Source organism: Scyliorhinus torazame, chromosome 8 (assembly GCF_047496885.1).
Source record: "Scyliorhinus torazame isolate Kashiwa2021f chromosome 8, sScyTor2.1, whole genome shotgun sequence".
NCBI lineage: Eukaryota > Metazoa > Chordata > Chondrichthyes > Carcharhiniformes > Scyliorhinidae > Scyliorhinus > Scyliorhinus torazame.
The window spans coordinates 128,471,831-128,491,133 of record NC_092714.1 but is presented as its reverse complement, the minus strand read 5'-3'; the positions used below and the strand labels follow the sequence as shown (position 1 = coordinate 128,491,133).

Below are 19,303 nucleotides of genomic sequence, written 5' to 3'. Positions count from 1 at the left end.
AATAGAACAATTCTGAAAATATTATTCAAATTTCTCAACTTCATAATAACAATTCCACTTTAAATTGACTCCCTTAAACCTGTCCGCCACCGACAAGGCCCAAGTCAGGAATATGTTGGAAAACTCCCCACTTTTCTAGCTGAAACAACTTCAACAACACTTGAGAAGCTCAACATTCAGGACAAAGCAGCCTGCTTGATCACTACCTCATCACTACCGTAAACATTGACTCCTTCCACCATTGGTACACATTGGCAGCAGTGTGTGCCATCTACCAGATGTACTGCAGCAACCTACCAAGACTCTTTCAACAGTACTTTCCAGACCTGCCACCAGAACCGCCTAGAAGGACAGGAGCAGACGATGCATGGGAACAGTACCACATGGAATTCCCACACACCTGACTTGAGCTATAATCGCAGTTTCCTTCATTGATACTGGGTCAAAATCCTGGAACTCCCTCCTTAACAGCACTGAGAGTGTATCTACATTTCATTAACTGCAGAGGTTCAAGAAGGTGGCTCTGACCACCCTCTCATGAATAGTTTGGGATTTATATATTATATACCTGGGTGATTCTAATTTTCTTTTAAATGATTTTCAACCTCCAATGACAAGTATAGTCCATCCCCACAGGCTCTAGAGGTGATCATGAGCGGAGTGTGCAAATTCAAAATATCATGGCATTTGCTGTAAATGAACAGCGTCCTTGCAAGTAAACTTTGCTGCATATATATGGTTTCCTACTTGTGTCATATAAACTCCTCCCCAACCACACCCCCTCCCTCCACCCCCCATAAGATCTGCACCTTTATGCTGATTGCTTTTGATCTGAAGTTCAGCTACCAACTTAACAATTTATAAAATATACATTTTGCTGGAATGGATGGATGTGATCATGGTTTTGATAATCAAGATAATCCTATCAAGTAAACGTTTTCCTGTATCTTCCCTTCATTGTAGAAATATATCAAAGCTTCAAAAAAAAAATACAGGCGATGGTTCATAAATACCATAGTGCTATTTGTCAGGATTGATTTGCCAAGGATTTGTGCACTGCAGTTACATGGAGCGTTTATTAAACTTGAGAATTCTTCATGTACATTAGGAGCTCCGCAGAAGAGCAGTAACCAGGAAGCACCGGTGGACTATCCAGAGCTTATTTCTTCACAAGTTAACAGCACTGCAAGATGCATCAATCCTTCAGTTAGAATACTTGCTCTTCAGTTACTATTTTCATGTGTTATTGCACCATTAGAAATAAATAGTTGTCAAGACTTATTAAATTATCCCATAATCTATGAATCAGTTTGCGTCAGTGGATAAAATGATGGGACCATTTGTTGACTCAAACAAAACCAGAAAACAAAAACCAGCCTATTAAAATGTAGAATCAGCGACATCGTTTTGTTATTCAAAACTAATGCATTATCAATTCTATATTAGTTTTGCTTAATTGTAAGGAGATCGTAGGCATTAACATAAGCCCTTATTAATAGGCACAGACGAGATTTCCGGCGGCGACCTTGGAGTGAACGGTCACACATTTAGCAGCTCCCACTCTTAGTGGTCTTTTAACAGCTTTTAAGCTGGATTTCCGTGGGAATTTTTCAACATAAGTGGATAAAAGTGAGAGAAGGCGGCGACCCCTAGTTTATGGAACTGCACCCAAGAAACAATCATAAAAGAAGAAATCAAAAGTTTGTTGGAAGTGAAGCTTAGTTTGGTGGATGCACTGGCAGAGAAGCAAAGTTCGACTGCGCCAGCTCAATGGACGATGGGTTAGTGGGTTAAATACTTGGATGAGAAGTTTGCCCGGCATCATAAGGAGTGTGCGGAGAACCTGATCCCGGCGGTGGCCTTGATTAAGGAGGTTGTCGACCGGGTGGAGGAGAAAGTGACGACCCAGGGACAAGTGATCCAAAAGTTGCAGGAGCTGGCGGCGGAACAAGAGGAGCACTGCGATGGCAATGGAAATTAATATCTTACAGGATCGGCAGAAACGGCTGTTGGAGAAGGTGGAGGAACTGGAGAATCGTTATCGCAGGCAGAATATCCGGATCGCCGGTCTGCCAGAGGGATCGGGTGCTGGTGCATATGTGGGGAAGATGCTCGAGAAGATGCCCGGGGAAGATGCGTTCGACAGGCCGTTAGAGGTCGACAGGGCTCACAAGGTGCTCATGCGTAAGCCCCAGGGTCGTGAGCCCCCGAGGGCGATGGTGGTGAGGCTGCATCGGTTCCTGGACACGCAACGCATTATGAGGTGGGCCAGACAGACGAAACAGTTCATGTGGGAAGAGGCTGAGATCAGGCTGTATCAAGACTTGGGAGCAGAACTCGCAAAGAGGAGGGCGAGTTTTAATAAGGTTAAGGCTGTCCTGTATGCGAAGGGAATACAATTTTGACTGCTCTACCCAGCCCGTCTTTGGGTGCCCTACAAGAACCGGGAACTATATTTTGGCTCGCCGGAAGAAGTGGCGGTGTTCACGAAGGATAATAATCTGGTAGAGACACAATGACTTTAAAATCTAGATGGTAGTGGTCTGAGTGGGTGGGGGGGGGGGGGGATGTTTGCGTTAAAACTTTTTTTCTTCACCTGTTTGATTTTTCTTCTACTGTTTTTGGCTGTTTGAAGGTGATGGGACTGATAAGATGTTGTAAAGGGAGGAGGGGTGGGCCTCTGCTCCCGGACATTGGGATATTGTTTGTTTGCTGTCTGTGTTCCTTGCTATTATTTTGAGAACTTTGTTTGGGGGGGAGAGGAGGAGAGAGGATCCACCAGATGGTAGGATACTCAGCGCCAGGGCGAGAGCTGCAAGGCTAGCTGGGTGAGCTGGTTCACGGGAGCAAAGTGGGGCGAGCTGAAGAGAGATAGAGTAGGGGGGGGGGAGGGGATGTGGGAAGGGACTGTTGATGACTAGGGGACTTTTAGGAGGTTGGAGATGGAGACCAGATGGCGGTAGCTGCCGAGGGGCGGGCCAGGGGAGGTGCGGGGCTTGGGCTAAGGGCTGGCCTAGGAAGGATCATGGCTGAGTGACAGGGGAGGGGGGCAAGAGGCCCCCGACCAGACTGGTATTCCATTCGGGACTGGACTTTAAAACAAGGGTGGTGGCCATTCTGATTAACAAAAGGGTGGCATTTGAGGAGGGGAAGATAGAGGCAGACCCGGGAGGCAGATTTATTATGGTTAGTGGGAAACTGCAGGGAATGGCAGTGGTGTTGGTAAATATATATGCCCTAAACTGGGATGATGTTACGTTTGTCAGGAAGGTGCTGGGAAAGATACCGGACCTTGACTCGCACCGGTTAGTTATGGGCGGTGACTTCAACACGGTCCTAGATCCGAGAACGGACCGGTCGAGTTCTAGGTCAAGGAAAGTATCAGCAATGGTGAAAGAACTGTGGGGGTTTATGGAGCGCATGGGAGGGGTGGATCCGTGGAGATTCAAGAGGCCAAGGAGCAAGGAATATTCATTCTACTGTCATGTGCACAAGGCATACTCCAGGATAACTTTCTTTGTACTGGATAAAATACTGTTAGCAGGGGTGGAGGACACGGAGTACTCAGCAAGTGTGGTGTCAGACCACGTGCAACATTGGATAGATCGCGGGCAAGCTCGGAAAGTCCCAGCGCCCGCAGTGGAGATTAGATGTAGGACTGTTAGTGGACGACGGGATCTGTGAGCGAGTGAGGGAGGTCATTCAGGGGTATATAAAGAACGACACGGAAGAGACTGCGGCTGGGGTGGTGCGGGAGGCGTTGAAGGCAGTTATTAGATGGGAATGTATTTCGATTTGGGCCTATAGGGAGAAGACCGAACAGGCGGAGGTGGACAGGTTGGTAGGAGAAATCTTATAGGTGGATCAGGAGATATGTGGAGTCTCCGAATGAGGAGCTCCTGAAGAAACGTCAGAGACTCCAAATGGAATTTGGGCTCCTTTTCACAGGTAAGGCGGAGGGACAGCTGAGGAGGATAAAAGGGGCAACATATGAATATGGGGAGAAAACTAACAGGATGCTGGCACATCAGCTGAGGAAGGCGAGAGAAATAGCGAAAATAAAGGATATGAGGGGGAAGGTAGTGGATGGACCCGGGGACGGTTAACAACGTGTTCCGTGAATTCTATAGTCGACTATGAGAGACGGAACCCCGGTCGGGGAGGAGGGTATGAATCAATACCTGGAGAGGCTAGAGTTTCTGAAGGTAGGTGAAGAGCTGGTGGAAGTCCTGAGGAGTCCATTTAGGCTCGGGGAGGTGATAGACGGATTGGGGGCGATGCAATCGGGTAAGGCCCCAGGACCTGATGGATTCCCAGTGGAATTTTATAAAATGTTTTCTGTGCTACTGGGCCACTTCTGGTTAAGACTTTTAACGAGTCCAAGGAGTTGGGAGTGCTTCCCCCAACGCTATCACGGGCATTATTCTCTCTCATCCTGAAGCGAGACGAGGACCCGGAGACCTGTGGATTGTACAGGCCAATTTCCCTTTTGAATGTAGATGCTAAATTGCTGGCAAAGATCTTGGCCACCCGAATAGATGATTGTGTCCCGGAGGTAATCAGGGAGGATCAGACGGGGACTTCCGGGTGCGGCGATGACCAGCTGAGTCGCATGTTTTGGCCGCTCCCTGTGAAACGGACTTTTGGGCTCTTGATAGGAGCCCCAACGGCAATTTTGACGGCTAAAACCACTGTGCGGTAAACCAGAAGGGAATCCCCCCTGGATACGGATGGAAAAAGGAGGAGAGAGTGGCCAGATTGCAGTGGATCCTTTAGAACAGCGGCAAGGAAGGCAAGCAAAAACTAAGATGGCGTCGGAAGGTGGCAGTTTAACATGGGGCCCTGAACAACAAGAGTTCTTGAAATGCTGTGTGGAAGAGATCAAAAAGGAAATGAAGAAAGAGCTGTTGGCCCCGATACTACAGGCGATCGAAGGGCTAAAGGAGGAACAAAAGACCCAGGAGCGGGAGCTTCGGGTCGTGAAGGCAAAGGCAGCCGAGAATGAGGACGACATACAGGGCCTGGTGGTGAAGACGGAGACGCAGGAGGCACATCAGAAACGATGTGTGGAAAGGTTGGAGGCACTGGAAAACAACGCAAGGAGGAACAACCTGAGGATTCTTGGTCTTCCTGACGGTGTGGAGGGAGCGGACGTCGGGGCATATGTGAGCACGATGCTGCACTCGTTAATGGGAGCGGAGGCCCCGGCGGGTCCGTTGGAGGTGGAGGGAGCATACCGAGTGATGGCGCGAGGACCGAGAGCAGGAGAAATTCCCAGAGCCATAGTGGTGAGATTCCTCCGTTTTAAGGATAGAGAAATGGTCCTTAGATGGGCGAAGAAAACTCGGAGCAGTAAATGGGAGAACGCGGTGATCCGCGTTTATCAAGACTGGAGTGCGGAGGTGGCGAGAAGGAGGGCGAGCTTTAATCGGGCCAAGGCGGTGCTTCATAAAAAGATGATAAAATTTGGAATGCTGCAACCGGCAAGACTGTGGGTCACATATCGAGGGAGGCACCACTACTTTGAGACGGCGGATGAAGCATGGACTTTTACTGTGGAAGAAAAACTGGAATGAGCGGGTTATTAAAAAGAACGTTTGAACAAAGTGGTGGGGCGAATGTGGGGGGCAAAGAGGGGTTTTATGTACTAATCCTGCGATGTGGTAACTTTTCTCTCTCCCACAGGTGGTGATGGGGGGAGGAGGGGAGGTGGAGGAGATGGGGCGTTGGCCATTGGGGGCGGGGCCAAGGGAGAAGCGCGGGCTTGGTTCCCGCGCTATGATAATCATGGCGGGAATAGAGAAGCAGGAAGGAGGGGGCGTCGCACGGTGCGAGCCGAGGTCACGGGGGGGAAGCAGAGGTCAGCCAGAGTTTGCTGACTTCTGGGAGCAACATGGGGGGAGTAATTACGCTAGCGGGGGATCTAGCGGGGGGGGTGGGAGGGGGGAATTACTGGGTTGCTGCTGCTGGGGAGAGGGGGGAGCTGGTATGGGAGAGGATGGACGGGGGGGCACCGCCTGGGGGAGATACAGCTGCGTGGGAACCGGGTGAGGAGCTGGAAAAAGGTGATGGCTAATCGACAAGGGGGGGGGGGGGGGTAGGAAGCCCCCCAACTCGGCTGATCACGTGGAACGTGAGAGGGCTGAACGGGCCGATAAAGAGGGCACGGATACTCGCACACCTTAAGAAACTTAAGGCAGATGTGGTTATGTTACAGGAAACGCACCTGAAACTGATAGACCAGGTTAGGCTACGCAAAGGATGGGTGGGGCAGGTGTTCCATTCGGGGCTAGATGCGAAAAACAGGGGGGTGGCTATATTAGTGGGGAAGCGGGTAATGTTCGAGGCAAAGACTATAGTGGCGGATAACGGGGGCAGATACGTGATGGTGAGTGGCAAACTACAGGGGGAGACGGTGGTTTTGGTAAACGTATATGCCCCGAACTGGGATGATGCCAATTTTATGAGGCGGATGCTAGGACGCATTCCGGACCTAGAGATGGGAAAGCTGATAATGGGGGGAGATTTTAATACGGTGTTGGAACCAGGGCTGGATAGGTCGAAGTCCAGGACTGGAAGGAGGCCGGCAGCAGCCAAGGTACTTAAAGATTTTATGGAGCAGATGGGAGGTGTAGACCCGTGGAAATTTAGCAGACCTAGGAGTAAGGAGTTCTCGTTTTTCTCCTATGTCCATAAAGTCTACTCGCGAATAGACTTTTTTGTGCTGGGTAGGGCATTGATCCCGAAGGTGAGGGGAACGGAGTATACGGCTATAGCCATTTCGGATCACGCTCCACACTGGGTGGACTTGGAGATAGGGGAGGAAACAGGAGGGCGCCCACCCTGGAGAATGGACATGGGACTAATGGCAGATGAGGGGGTGTGTCTAAGGGTGAGGGGGTGCATTGAAAAGTACTTGGAACTCAATGATAATGGGGAGGTCCAGGTGGGAGTGGTCTGGGAGGCGCTGAAGGCGGTGGTTAGAGGGGAGCTGATATCAATAAGGGCACATAAAGGGAAGCAGGAGAGTAAGGAACGGGAGCAGTTGCTGCAAGAACTTTTGAGGGTGGACAGACAATATGCGGAAGCACCGGAGGAGGGACTGGACAGGGAAAGGCAAAGGCTACATGTAGAATTTGACTTGCTGACTACAGGCACTGCAGAGGCACAATGGAGGAAGGCACAGGGTGTACAGTACGAATATGGGGAGAAGGCGAGCAGGTTGCTGGCACACCAATTGAGGAAAAGGGGAGCAGCGAGGGAAATAGGGGGAGTGAGGGATGAGGAAGGAGAGATGGAGCGGGGAGCGGAGAGAGTGAATGGAGTGTTCAAGACATTTTATAAAAAATTATATGAAGCTCAACCCCCGGATGGGAGGGAGAGAATGATGGGCTTCTTGGATCGGCTGGAATTTCCCAAGGTGGAAGAGCAGGAAAGGGTGGGACTGGGAGCACAGATCGAGGTAGAAGAAGTGGTGAAAGGAATTAGGAGCATGCAGGCGGGAAAGGCCCCGGGACCGGATGGATTCCCAGTCGAATTCTATAGAAAATATGTGGACTTGCTCGCCCCGGTACTGACGAGGACCTTTAATGAGGCAAAGGAAAGGGGACAACTGCCCCCGACTATGTCTGAAGCAACGATATCGCTTCTCTTAAAGAAGGAAAAGGACCCGCAACAATGCGGGTCCTATAGACCTATTTCCCTCCTAAATGTAGATGCCAAGGTCCTGGCCAAGGTAATGGCAATGAGAATAGAGGAATGTGTCCCGGGGGTGGTCCACGAGGACCAAACTGGGTTTGTGAAGGGGAGACAGCTGAACACGAATATACGGAGGTTGTTAGGGGTAATGATGATGGCCCCACCAGAGGGAGAAACGGAGATAGTAGTGGCGATGGATGCCGAGAAAGCATTTGATAGAGTGGAGTGGGATTATTTGTGGGAGGTGTTGAGGAGATTTGGTTTTGGAGAGGGGTATGTTAGATGGGTGCAGCTGTTGTATAGGGCCCCAGTGGCGAGCGTGGTCACGAATGGACGGGGATCTGCATATTTTCGGCTCCATAGAGGGACAAGGCAGGGATGCCCTCTGTCCCCATTATTGTTTGCACTGGCAATTGAGCCCCTGGCGATAGCGTTGAGGGGTTCCAAGAAGTGGAGGGGAGTACTTAGGGGAGGAGAAGAGCACCGGGTATCTTTGTATGCGGACGATTTGCTACTATACGTGGCGGACCCGGCGGAGGGGATGCCAGAAATAATGCGGATACTTGGGGAGTTTGGGGATTTTTCAGGGTATAAATTGAACATGGGGAAAAGTGAGTTGTTTGTGGTGCATCCAGGGGAGCAGAGTAGAGAAATAGAGGACCTACCGTTGAGGAAGGTGACAAGGGACTTTCGTTACCTGGGGATCCAGATAGCTAAGAATTGGGGCACATTGCATAGGTTAAATTTAACGCGGTTGGTGGAACAGATGGAGGAGGATTTCAAGAGATGGGATATGGTATCCCTGTCAATGGCAGGGAGGGTGCAGGCGGTTAAGATGGTGGTCCTCCCGAGATTCCTCTTTGTGTTTCAGTGCCTCCCGGTGATGATCACGAAGGCTTTTTTTAAAAGGATTGAAAAGAGCATCATGGGTTTTGTGTGGGCCGGGAAGACCCCGAGAGTGAGGAAGGGATTCTTACAGCGTAGCAGGGATAGGGGGGGGGCTGGCACTACCGAGCCTAAGTGAGTATTATTGGGCCGCTAATATTTCAATGGTGAGTAAGTGGATGGGAGAGGAGGAGGGAGCGGCGTGGAAGAGATTAGAGAGGGCGTCCTGTAGGGGGACTAGCCTACAGGCTATGGTGACAGCCCCATTGCCGTTCTCACCGAGGAACTACACCACAAGCCCGGTGGTGGTGGCTACATTGAAGATTTGGGGACAGTGGAGACGGCATAGGGGAAAGACTGGAGCCTTGGGGGGGTCCCCGATAAGAAACAACCATAGGTTTGCCCCGGGGGGAATGGATGGGGGATATGGAATGTGGCAAAGAGCAGGAATAACGCAACTGAAAGATCTGTTTGTGGATGGGAAGTTCGCGAGTCTGGGAGCGCTGACCGAGAAATATGGGTTGCCCCAAGGGAATGCATTCAGGTATATGCAACTGAGGGCTTTTGCGAGGCAACAGGTGAGGGAATTCCCGCAGCTCCCGACACAAGAGGTGCAGGACAGAGTGATCTCAAAGACATGGGTGGGGGATGGTAAGGTGTCAGATATATATAGGGAAATGAGGGACGAAGGGGAGACTATGGTAGATGAACTAAAAGGGAAATGGGAAGAAGAGCTGGGGGAGGAGATCGAGGAGGGGCTGTGGGCAGATGCCCTAAGCAGGGTAAACTCGTCGTCCTCGTGTGCCAGGCTAAGCCTGATTCAGTTTAAGGTATTACACAGGGCACATATGACTGGAGCACGGCTCAGTAAATTTTTTGGGGTGGAGGATAGGTGTGCGAGGTGCTCGAGAAGCCCAGCGAATCATACCCATATGTTTTGGTCATGCCCGGCACTACAGGGGTTTTGGATGGGGGTGACAAAGGTGCTTTCAAAAGTAGTAGGAGTCCGGGTCGAACCAAGCTGGGGGTTGGCTATATTTGGGGTTGCACAAGAGCCGGGAGTGCAGGAGGCGAGAGAGGCCGATGTTTTGGCCTTTGCGTCCCTAGTAGCCCGGCGCAGGATATTGCTAATGTGGAAAGAAGCCAAGCCCCCGGGGGTGGAGACCTGGATAAATGACATGGCGGGGTTTATAAAGCTAGAGCGGATTAAGTTCGTCCTAAGGGGGTCGGCTCAAGGGTTCACCAGGCGGTGGCAACCGTTCGTCGAATACCTCGCAGAAAGATAGACGGAATGGGAAAAAGAAGGCAGCAGCAGCAGCCCAGGATCGGGGGGGGGGGGGGGGGCGTGGAGGAACCAGAAGGACTCTCAGGGTTGTTAATATATACTGTATAGTATGTATAGGTCGTTGCTACAGATAATTATATATTGGACTGTTTTGGAGAGTGTTATTTGTGACAAGGCAGTTGCCAATTAGGGCTAGTTTTCATTTTTGTTATTTATTATTTATTCATTTTTTGTTTATAAAATAGGTCATTGTTATTTGTGTTGTTATAATATTGTGTAAAGGATGCACAATGTACTGTGTTGGTTGACCAAAAATTTTCGATAAAATATTTAATTTAAAAAAAGGGAGGATCAGACGGGATTTGTGAAGAGCAGGCACCTGACGTCCAATATTAGACGGCTTCTTAATGTTATAATGATACCAGCAGAGGGACGCGATGTTGAGGTGGCAATAGCCATGGACGTGGAGAAGGCTTTCGACCAGGTGGAGTAGAAGTACCTATGGGATATTTTAGGTAGGTTTGGGTTCAGGCAGGGATTTGTGGATTGGATCCGGCTGTTATATCAGGCTCCGGTGGCAAATGTAAGAACCAACCAAGTCTGGTCAGAATACTTTTGTCTCAAGGCAGGGATGCCCACTCTCCCCATTACTGTTTGCCCTGGCCATCGAGTCCTCAGCAACGGCCCTTAGATCATCGAATGCCTGGCAGGGGATAGTGAGCTGGGGGAGGGGGGCGGGGGTGGGGGGGGTGTGGAGCACAGGGTCTCTCTCTCTATGCGGACGACTTACTGCTCTATGTCACAGACCCGGTGGGGGGGATGGCCAAAATCATGGAGACACTAGGAGAATTTGGGCGATTTTCAGGCTACAAGTTAAATATAGGAAAGAGCAAGATATTCGTGATCCAGGCACGGGGGCAGGAAAGGAGATTGAAGGAGTTACCGTTTAAAGTGGCTGAGAGGCGTTTTAGATATCTGGGAATTCAAGTGGCTAAGGATTGGGGGCACCTTCAGAACTTAAATCTGGGCAAAGCGGTCGATCAAATGAAAAGGGACTTCTGCAGATGGGACATGCACCTGCCGACACTGGCGGGGAGGGTCCAGTCGGTGAAGATGGCAGGCCTTCCGAGACTGCTCTTCTTTTTTCAATGTCTTCCGATTTTTGTCCCAAAGGATTTTTTCAGGAAAATGAACACAGTGATAATCAGGTTTGTGTGTGGGCGGGTAAAACCCTGAGTAAATAAGGCACTTCTGGAACGGGGTCACGGAGCACTCCCGAGCTTGAACTATTACTGGGTGGCCAACATATCGATGGTCAGGAAGTAGATAGTGGGGGAGGGGTCGGTTTGGGAGCGAGTGGAAGCGGCATCCTGCAAGTGTACGAGTTTGGAGGCTTTACTAACGGCACCTCTGCCGTTCTCGCCGGCTCGGTACTCTACAAGCCCTGTGGTGGTGGCAGTCCTAAGGGTATGGGGGCAATGGAGGCAGCACATGCGATTGGAAGGGGCGACAGTGTGGTCACCGATTTGTGACAATCACCAGTGTGCCACGGGGGGGGGGGGCTTTAAGAGATGGCAGCGGGCAGGGATTGAGAGATTTGGGGACCTATATGCATCCAGCAGGGCATTCCGACCTTGGAGGCTCTAGAGGAGGAGTTTGAGTTGCCGGGTGTAAACGGGTTTCGGTACCTTCAGGTGCGGAACTTTGTACGGAGGCAGGTTCCAAGCTTTCCTCGCCTCCCTGAGGGGACTACAGGACAAGGTGATGTAAAAAACAGGGGTTGGAGAGGGGAGGGTTTTGGATATATACAAGGAGTTGATGGAGTGGGAAAGGGTCCCTACCAGAGAGGTGAAGAGGAAGTGGGAAGAGGAATGGGGAGGAGAGCTGGAAATTGAACTGTGGGAAAAAGCGAGTCAATTCATCCTCTGTGTGCGCCAGACTTAGCTTGATCCAGTTCAAGATGGTCCACAGGGCCCACATGATGGCGGCACGGATGAGCAGGTTCTTTGAGGAGGTGGAGGACAGATGTGGGCGGTGTGGGGGTAGCCTGGCGAACCATGTATATATGTTTTGGGCATGTCCGAAATTGAGGGGATTCTGGCAGGGATTTGCGGACGTTATGTCAGAAGTCCTGGAAGGGAGGGTAACCCAGAGTCCAGAACTGGTATTATTTGGGGAATCGGAAGATCCGGGGGCCAATGGGGGGGAGGGAGGGAGGCCGATGTCATGGCCTTCTCCTCCCTGGTGGCCCGGAGACGGATTATGCTGGGATGGAGGGACTCAGAGCCCCCAAAGTCAGGAGTGTGGGTCAGCGATATGGCAGGGTTTATCAGTCTGGAAAAAATCAAGTTCGCCAAAAGAGGATCAATTCAGGGTACGTTGTTTCTGTTTTTTGTTCTTTTAGGTGCTTTGAGTGTGTCGGCCCACGCGGTTGTTTAAGAAATGTTAATGTGTTAAACTGTGAAAATTACAAATGCCTCAATAAAATATTTTCTTTAAAAAATAAAAAATTAATAGGCACAGACTAAAATTGTTGTTTCGGAGGCATATGCGTTTAGCACAGTGGGCTAAGTAGTGTAATGTAGATCAAGGCCAGCAGCGAGAGTTCAACTCCCGTACCGGCCTCCCCGAACAGGCGCCGGAATGTGGCAACTCGGAGCTTTTCACAGTAACTTCATTGAGGCCCACTTGTGACAGTAAGTGATTATTATTATGTCTAACTCTAAACAACTTCAGATAATGTTTGGTTCCAGTTTTATTCTTCACCAACTGGACTTCGGGAACAGAGTATCATTTTTCATTGAATTTAGTGCAGAAGGAAGCCTACCCGAGTCCACATCTCCACCCTATCCCTGTAACCCAGGAACCCCACATAACTTTTTGGACACTACAGAGAAATTTAGTGTGACCAATCCACCTAACCCGCACATTTTTGGACTGTGGGAGGAAACTGGAGCACCCGGAGGAAACCCACGCAGACACTAGGGGAACATGCAGACTCAGCACAGACAGTGACCCCAGCCGGGAATCAAACCCGGGTCCCTGGCGCTGTGAAGCAACAGTACTAACCACTGTTACCGTGCCCGATTAATTTTTTAAAATAAATTTAGAGCACCAATTATTATTTCCCCAATTAAGGGGCAATTTAGCGTGGCCAATCCATCTGTCCGGCACATCTTTTTGGGTTGTGGGGTGAGACCCACGCAGACATGGGGGGGAATGCCCAAACGTTCTTTGGCATGGGCACCTGAACAAGACCGTTCTTGCTAAGTTCATGATTTCTCAGTTGGAATATTTGGGGTCTACCTTTCAGTGGATATGCTTACCTGGGAAGGGCAGGAAGTAAAATCATTCAACCTCTAATTGCTTTGCAATAGCTCTGCCAAGTCTCAGTGTAACAAAGGTCATTTTAGACTAGATTTTGTAGATTAAACGGTGATCATTTGAATATGTTAGCCCAGGCCTTGGGTAAAAAGTGATATTCTTCACCACTATCCTCTCATGCTTGCACAAAATCAATTTCTTGAGATCATCTGAACTGTCAAATTCTTTAAGAAGTCTTACAACACCAGGCTAAAATCCAACAGGTTTGTTTTGATGTCACTAGCTTTCGCGGTTGTTTGAAGGCAAGTAGTAAGGGTGTGGGGATGACCTTGGCAAGATATTCATCTTCATCGATGACATGTTGAAGGCTGTGAAGAAGATGTTGTAGTTTCTACCCTCCGGGAAAGTACTGGACGATGAAGGGTCTTCAAACAACCTCGCAACCTCAAACAAACCATTGTTTGCAGCAAACTACCCAGCCTTCAGAACAGTGACCACGACACCACACAACCCTGCCATGGCAATCTCTGCAAGACGTGCCAGATCATCGACATGGATACCACCATTACACGTGAGAACACCAGCCACCAGGTACGCGGTACATACTCGTGCGACTCGGCCAACGTTGTCTACCTCATACGCTGCAGGAAAGGATTCCCAAAGCGTGGTACATTGGCGAGACCATGCAGACGCTGCGACAACGAATGAATGGACATCGCGCGACAATCACCAGGCAGGAATGTTCTCTTCCAGTCGGGGAACACTTCAACATTCAAGGGCATTCAGCCTCTGATCTCCGGGTAAGCGTTCTCCAAGGCGGCCTTCAGGACGTGCAGCAACGCAGAATCGCCGAGCAGAAGCTTATAGCCAAGTTCCGCACACATGAGTGCGGCCTCAACCGGGACCTGGGATTCATGTCGCATTACATTCATCCCCCACCATCTGGCCTGCGAAATCTTACCAACTATCCTGGCTTGACACAATTCACACCTCTTTAACCTGGGGTTACCCCATCTCTGGATCTGTAAAGATTTAATCACCTGCTAATGCTCGCATTCCAAGCATTGTCTGACATCTTTGAATCTGTCTATATATATGTTTCTGGAACATACCTCTTCATTCACCTGAGGAAGGAGCAGCGCTCCGAAAGCTAGTGACATCGAAACAAACCTGTTGGACTTTAACCTGGTGTTGTAAGACTTCTTACTGTGCTCACACCAGTCCAACGCCGGCATTTCCACGTTAAATTCTTTGTGAATGTCAACCCTGATGTTTGACAGGACACATTTAACCAGTATTTCTTTTTCATAGGATTGTGGATTCTTATGCACCCAGCTGGGAGGGCAGCAGCAGCCTCAATTTATACCACATCTGAAAGACCGCACCCTTCAAACTATAGAACTGAAGTTGAAGGATTATACGTTCAAGCTTTTGGAGCGGATATTTAGTGTACCCAATTCATTTTTTCCAATTAAGGGGCAATTTAGCGTGGCCAATTCACCTAGCCTGCACATCTTTGGGTTGTGGGGGCGAAACCCACATAAACACGGGGAGAGTGTGCAAACTCCACATGGACAGTGACCCAGAGTCAGGATCGAACCTGGAACCTCGGCGCCGTGAGGCTGCAGGGCTACCCACTGCGCCACTGTGCTGCCTCAGACATATACTCTTAAGTGTGAATACACAGGATGCCCCAGATCCATTGTTCTTCAGGATACTCCTATCTGACTGCCTATTAGCCCTTTACGGATCTGATGGCCCCAATGGGAAGTTAGTTCCATCAATAGCATGGCTCGGTTCTTTTGCATAAACGGGAGTGGGCAATCAAACAGTCTGGAAACCCCAGAGAACCTTTGAGCGGCTGGGTGGAGCTTAGAGAGAGAGAAAAAGAATCCCATTTTGAACAAGTGGAGGAGAAGGCTTTGGAAATCGACCCGGAGAGGTAGATTTCAAAAGGCTCTGGAAAAGGGTTCTGAACGAATGTCTCTAACAGAAGAAAAAATGCTTCATCAATACAAATATTGCCTTTGTCCACGTGTATAAGAGGCATGAGAGCTGCATGTTCTGTTAAAATGCTGTTTAATGGGAACTAGTGTGTTAAAGTTAAGAAACTACATGGAATGTTACTGCTTTGTTTTAATAAAGTTTGTTTATAAAGTAACCAAGCCCTATGTCTTATATTATCACCACTGGAACAAATCGATCTTTCCGCACAGTGTTAAAACTTTAAAAAGTTATGGCTCTGGTCCAGTCTCTTAGCCACCGTTGAGAGCTGACCAGGCGTTCATAGCACCACACCAATTAAGTCAAGTTCATCCAACAGCATTGCACTGAATGGTCAATCAGAGATTCTTCCATAATGAGAGGTCTCAATGGAAGTCAGATCTACATGGAGCAACTGTCAAGAAGCAAGCTGTTCTCATTTATTTCATCCTCAAGGTAAATCTTTAGAAGTGTTTTTTTTTGGGTATGAACCCAGAGATCACCGTGTTCACCCTCTTAAAAAAAAGCCTTCGGGATAAAAATAGGCAGGTACTGGAATACAAACAAAAACCTCGGGAGAACCGTCATCGTTACCGTCTGCAACTTCTGGTGGCGGCGGTGTGCTGCGCAGACGCACATCAGGTGGCTCTCCTCCCAATCAGACCCAACATAGGTAATTTATTGGAAATTTCGGCCTAAACAAACCACCAAATCCCACCCGAATACAAAGGACACTGGAGAAGAACATGCCTGGCAACAATATGGCGAGCGGACAGCGAGACATCAGGAGCAGCAGCGAAGGAAAGGGGCTGGAACAGCGGGCGAGCAAACAGGCGGCTCCATGAGGCAAGGCGGAGACTCAGGCGAACCAGGTTGACGAACAGAACAGCGGAGCAGGAGACGACGATCTACTTCTCTCTCTCTCGCGCGCGCGCACCCCCCCCCCCCCCCCCCGAGGGACGAATGTGCTAAAAAAAAAAAGGAGCTGAATGCCATGAAAGAAGCGATCAGGATGGAACTCCACATGGTGATGGAGGAGGTGATGTCGGTGACGACAAACACCATGCAGCGCACTACAGAAGGCCTGGGACGGAAGGTGGAGGCACCGGAAAGAATGATCCTGGACCTGGAGAAAGCAGCTACGGACCAGAGCGGCAGGATTGTAGCTCTGGAAACCGAAGTGAGAAGATTGGTGGCGGCCCAGGGGAGCCTAAAAAGTAAAGTGGAGGACCAGGTAAACAGGTCCAGACAGGAAAACATCCGAATAGTGAGACTGCCAGAGGGGATAGAGGGAAGAGATCCAACACGCTACATTGCCCAAATGCTGAGCAAGCTAGTTGGGGAGGGAGGACTTTCCAAACCCCCTAGAAATGGACAGGGCACACAGGTAGCTTTGGCCCAGGCCCAAAACTGGGGAGCAGCCAAGGGCGAAAATTGCAAAGCTGCACCGGTTCCAAGACCAAGAAAAGATCTGAAGGAGGGCTCACCAGACGAAATCATGCTCGTGTGAAGGACATAGAATAAGGGTGTACCAAGACATTGGGGTGGACCTGGCAGAAAAAGAGGGCCTAGTTTAACAGATCAAAATCGCCGCTCTATTAAAGTGGGGTACGATTTGGAATGCTATTCCCGGCCAGACTCTGGGTGACATTTAAGGGCAAAGAACTTTACTTCAACATCCCAGCGAGGCGGATGAGTTCTTTTTAAAAAAACCTAGATGGAGAGCAATCGCAGTAGCGATGAAAGCTGCAAGGGCAGAAGAGGAAAGAAACTGAGCGCGGAGGACAGACCACAAACGGAGACAATAATAATACAAACTATGTGCATATGTTTTTTACGCGGGACTGTACTGACTCATTTCGGGCTCGTCTCTCTCCTCAATGTGATGCGGGGAAGCAGGGCAGGGGGATGAGTAAAACAGGGCCAGAGCTAGACAAGCACAGTTAGGGGAGCCACCGCACTAGCGAGGAGGGCTAACACAGGAAGGCAGAAAGCAAGGGGGCCGCGGCGCGACTTGCAGGGGAGAAGGAGCGCCTGGCCAAAAATGGGGAGGGGGGGGGGAGCGGGGAAGATAGGAGGGAGAAGTGCAGGACAGAAAAGGAACAAAGGGAAGGATAAGGACAAGAAACAGAACAGGCGCAGGCCTCGGCAGGCTTGGCGCAGGGCGAGGAACCATGATGGCGCTGCAAGTAACCACTCGGGAAGGCCCCTGGGCAAAGGGAGACCCCCGGAGGGCAGGGGCGCATCCACTTGGCATACACATAGTTGGCAGCCATGTTGGGTGCCTGCTGGACAAAGGGAAACCCCGGAGCGCAAGGGCCCGACCTCATGGTGAGAGCAGCGACCGTGGCCATTTTGGCCGGCCCCCTAACAAAGGGAAACCCCGGAGTGCAGGGGCTCGTCAACAGCTAAGTATGGTTGACCCTGCAGGACCGGGGGGGGGGGAGGGGTCAGAACCCCCCCCCCCCCCCCCCACCTGGATTGTTACCTGGAACGCAAGGGGACTTAATGGCCCAGTGAAAAGATCCAGAGTCTTCGCCCACTTAAGAAGCCGAAAGGCCGACATAATCTACCTGTAAGAGACGCACCTGAGGGAGAAGGACTGACTGCAGGTAAGGTTGGGCTGGGTGGGACAGATGTACCATTCATGTTACGAGATGGGGGCTAGGGGAGTAGCCATACTGATTAACAAGAGGACGAGATTTCTAGAAACCAAGACAGTTATGGACCCAGGGGGACGGTACGTCATGGTCAGCGGTACTGGTAAATGTGTACGCTCCAACTGGGACGACACAGAATTCATAAAGAAGACCATGGCGGAAATCCCTGACATTGACACACACCGACTGATTATGGGGGCAACTTTAACTGCGTGCAGGACCCACTGACCGACCGATCGAACTCCAGAATAGGTAGAAAGACTGGCGTGGCTAGGGAACTGGGAGCACTTATGGAGCAGATGGGAGCGGTGGACCCATGGAGGTTCCTATACCCAGGAGGAAAATAATTTTCATACTTTTCACAAGTGCACACCCATATCGACTTCTTTGCAGTAGGGAAAGCGGTGCTTCCAGAGATCACGGGAGCAGAATTCTCCACGATCGTTATTTCCGACCATGCTCCACACCACATGGACGGGAAGTTGGAGATAAATAAATAAATATTTTTAAAAACAGGAATCAACTGACTACAAATTAAGTTTTATACAATTAAGTTCAGCTGAAAGAGGAAAAATTTTAAGTCTCTTTGCAAAGCACTCTTCCCCTTTTCATTGTTTAACATTTGGTTAACTTCTGATGAAGATTTTTCATTTTACATAGGCTGTAGGAAATATAACCTGACTGGAGGGGTCTTTCCTCCCCTCTCTTCTAATCTTTCCTTCTTAACGATCATCTAACTGGGGTGGAGGGGGCATAATGCTTTTTACATTCTTTTGTGAAGTTTCCTCGGCATCAGCCATTGCTCGTTTCCCCTTCCCGGTTTCCTTCACGTTCTCTCGCCATGCTGTGGTTGCTGCCACTGTTGTCTTCCCCTGTGCTCTCTTCTCCACCCCCCCACCCCGCCCCGTTTTTGCTCTCTTACCTGTTCCCCCTTCTGGCTCAACCTTTTTTGTTCTCCCCCCTTTCCCCTTCCCGTCCCACCCTCCTTCCCCACTGCTGCCCATCATTCTTTCTTGCTGGGTCTTGCTACCTCACCTTGCTTCCCCCACCCCACCCCCCCACTCCCGGGTCCTCCCTCACTTTTTCCACTTTGTCTTGTCCTGACTACTTATTTATTTACGTGTTGGCCGGAAACAGGTCTCGGAACTGTCGGGTAAATGGCTCCCATATTTTGTGGAAGCCCTCTTATGACCCACAGATGGCAAATTTGATTTTCTCCATTTGGAGAAATTCCGATAGGTCAGAAGGACAGCCAGTCTGCAGCTTTAAGTGGTGCTGCTGACCGCCAGCCGAGCAGAATTCTATGCCGGGCGATCAGGGGACGCAATGACATGGGTGTCCGCCCTCCTCCCCATGAAGAGATATGGCTGGTCTGATACCCCGAAAACCGCCACTTTTCGGGCATGGCTCCACCCTCATCCCCACCACTTTGGACATCGCCTCAATGTCTGGGGCAAGACCAGAACAT

At 50.1% G+C, this 19,303-nt stretch overlaps 1 protein-coding gene across 2 annotated transcripts in view; it reads right to left on the bottom strand.

The window, feature by feature from the left end:
* The window catches only part of sh3kbp1 (SH3-domain kinase binding protein 1), a 442,493-nt gene that overhangs the window by 331,178 nt on the left and 92,012 nt on the right, over positions 1 to 19,303 (bottom strand). The gene's annotated exons all lie outside the window — the stretch shown is intronic.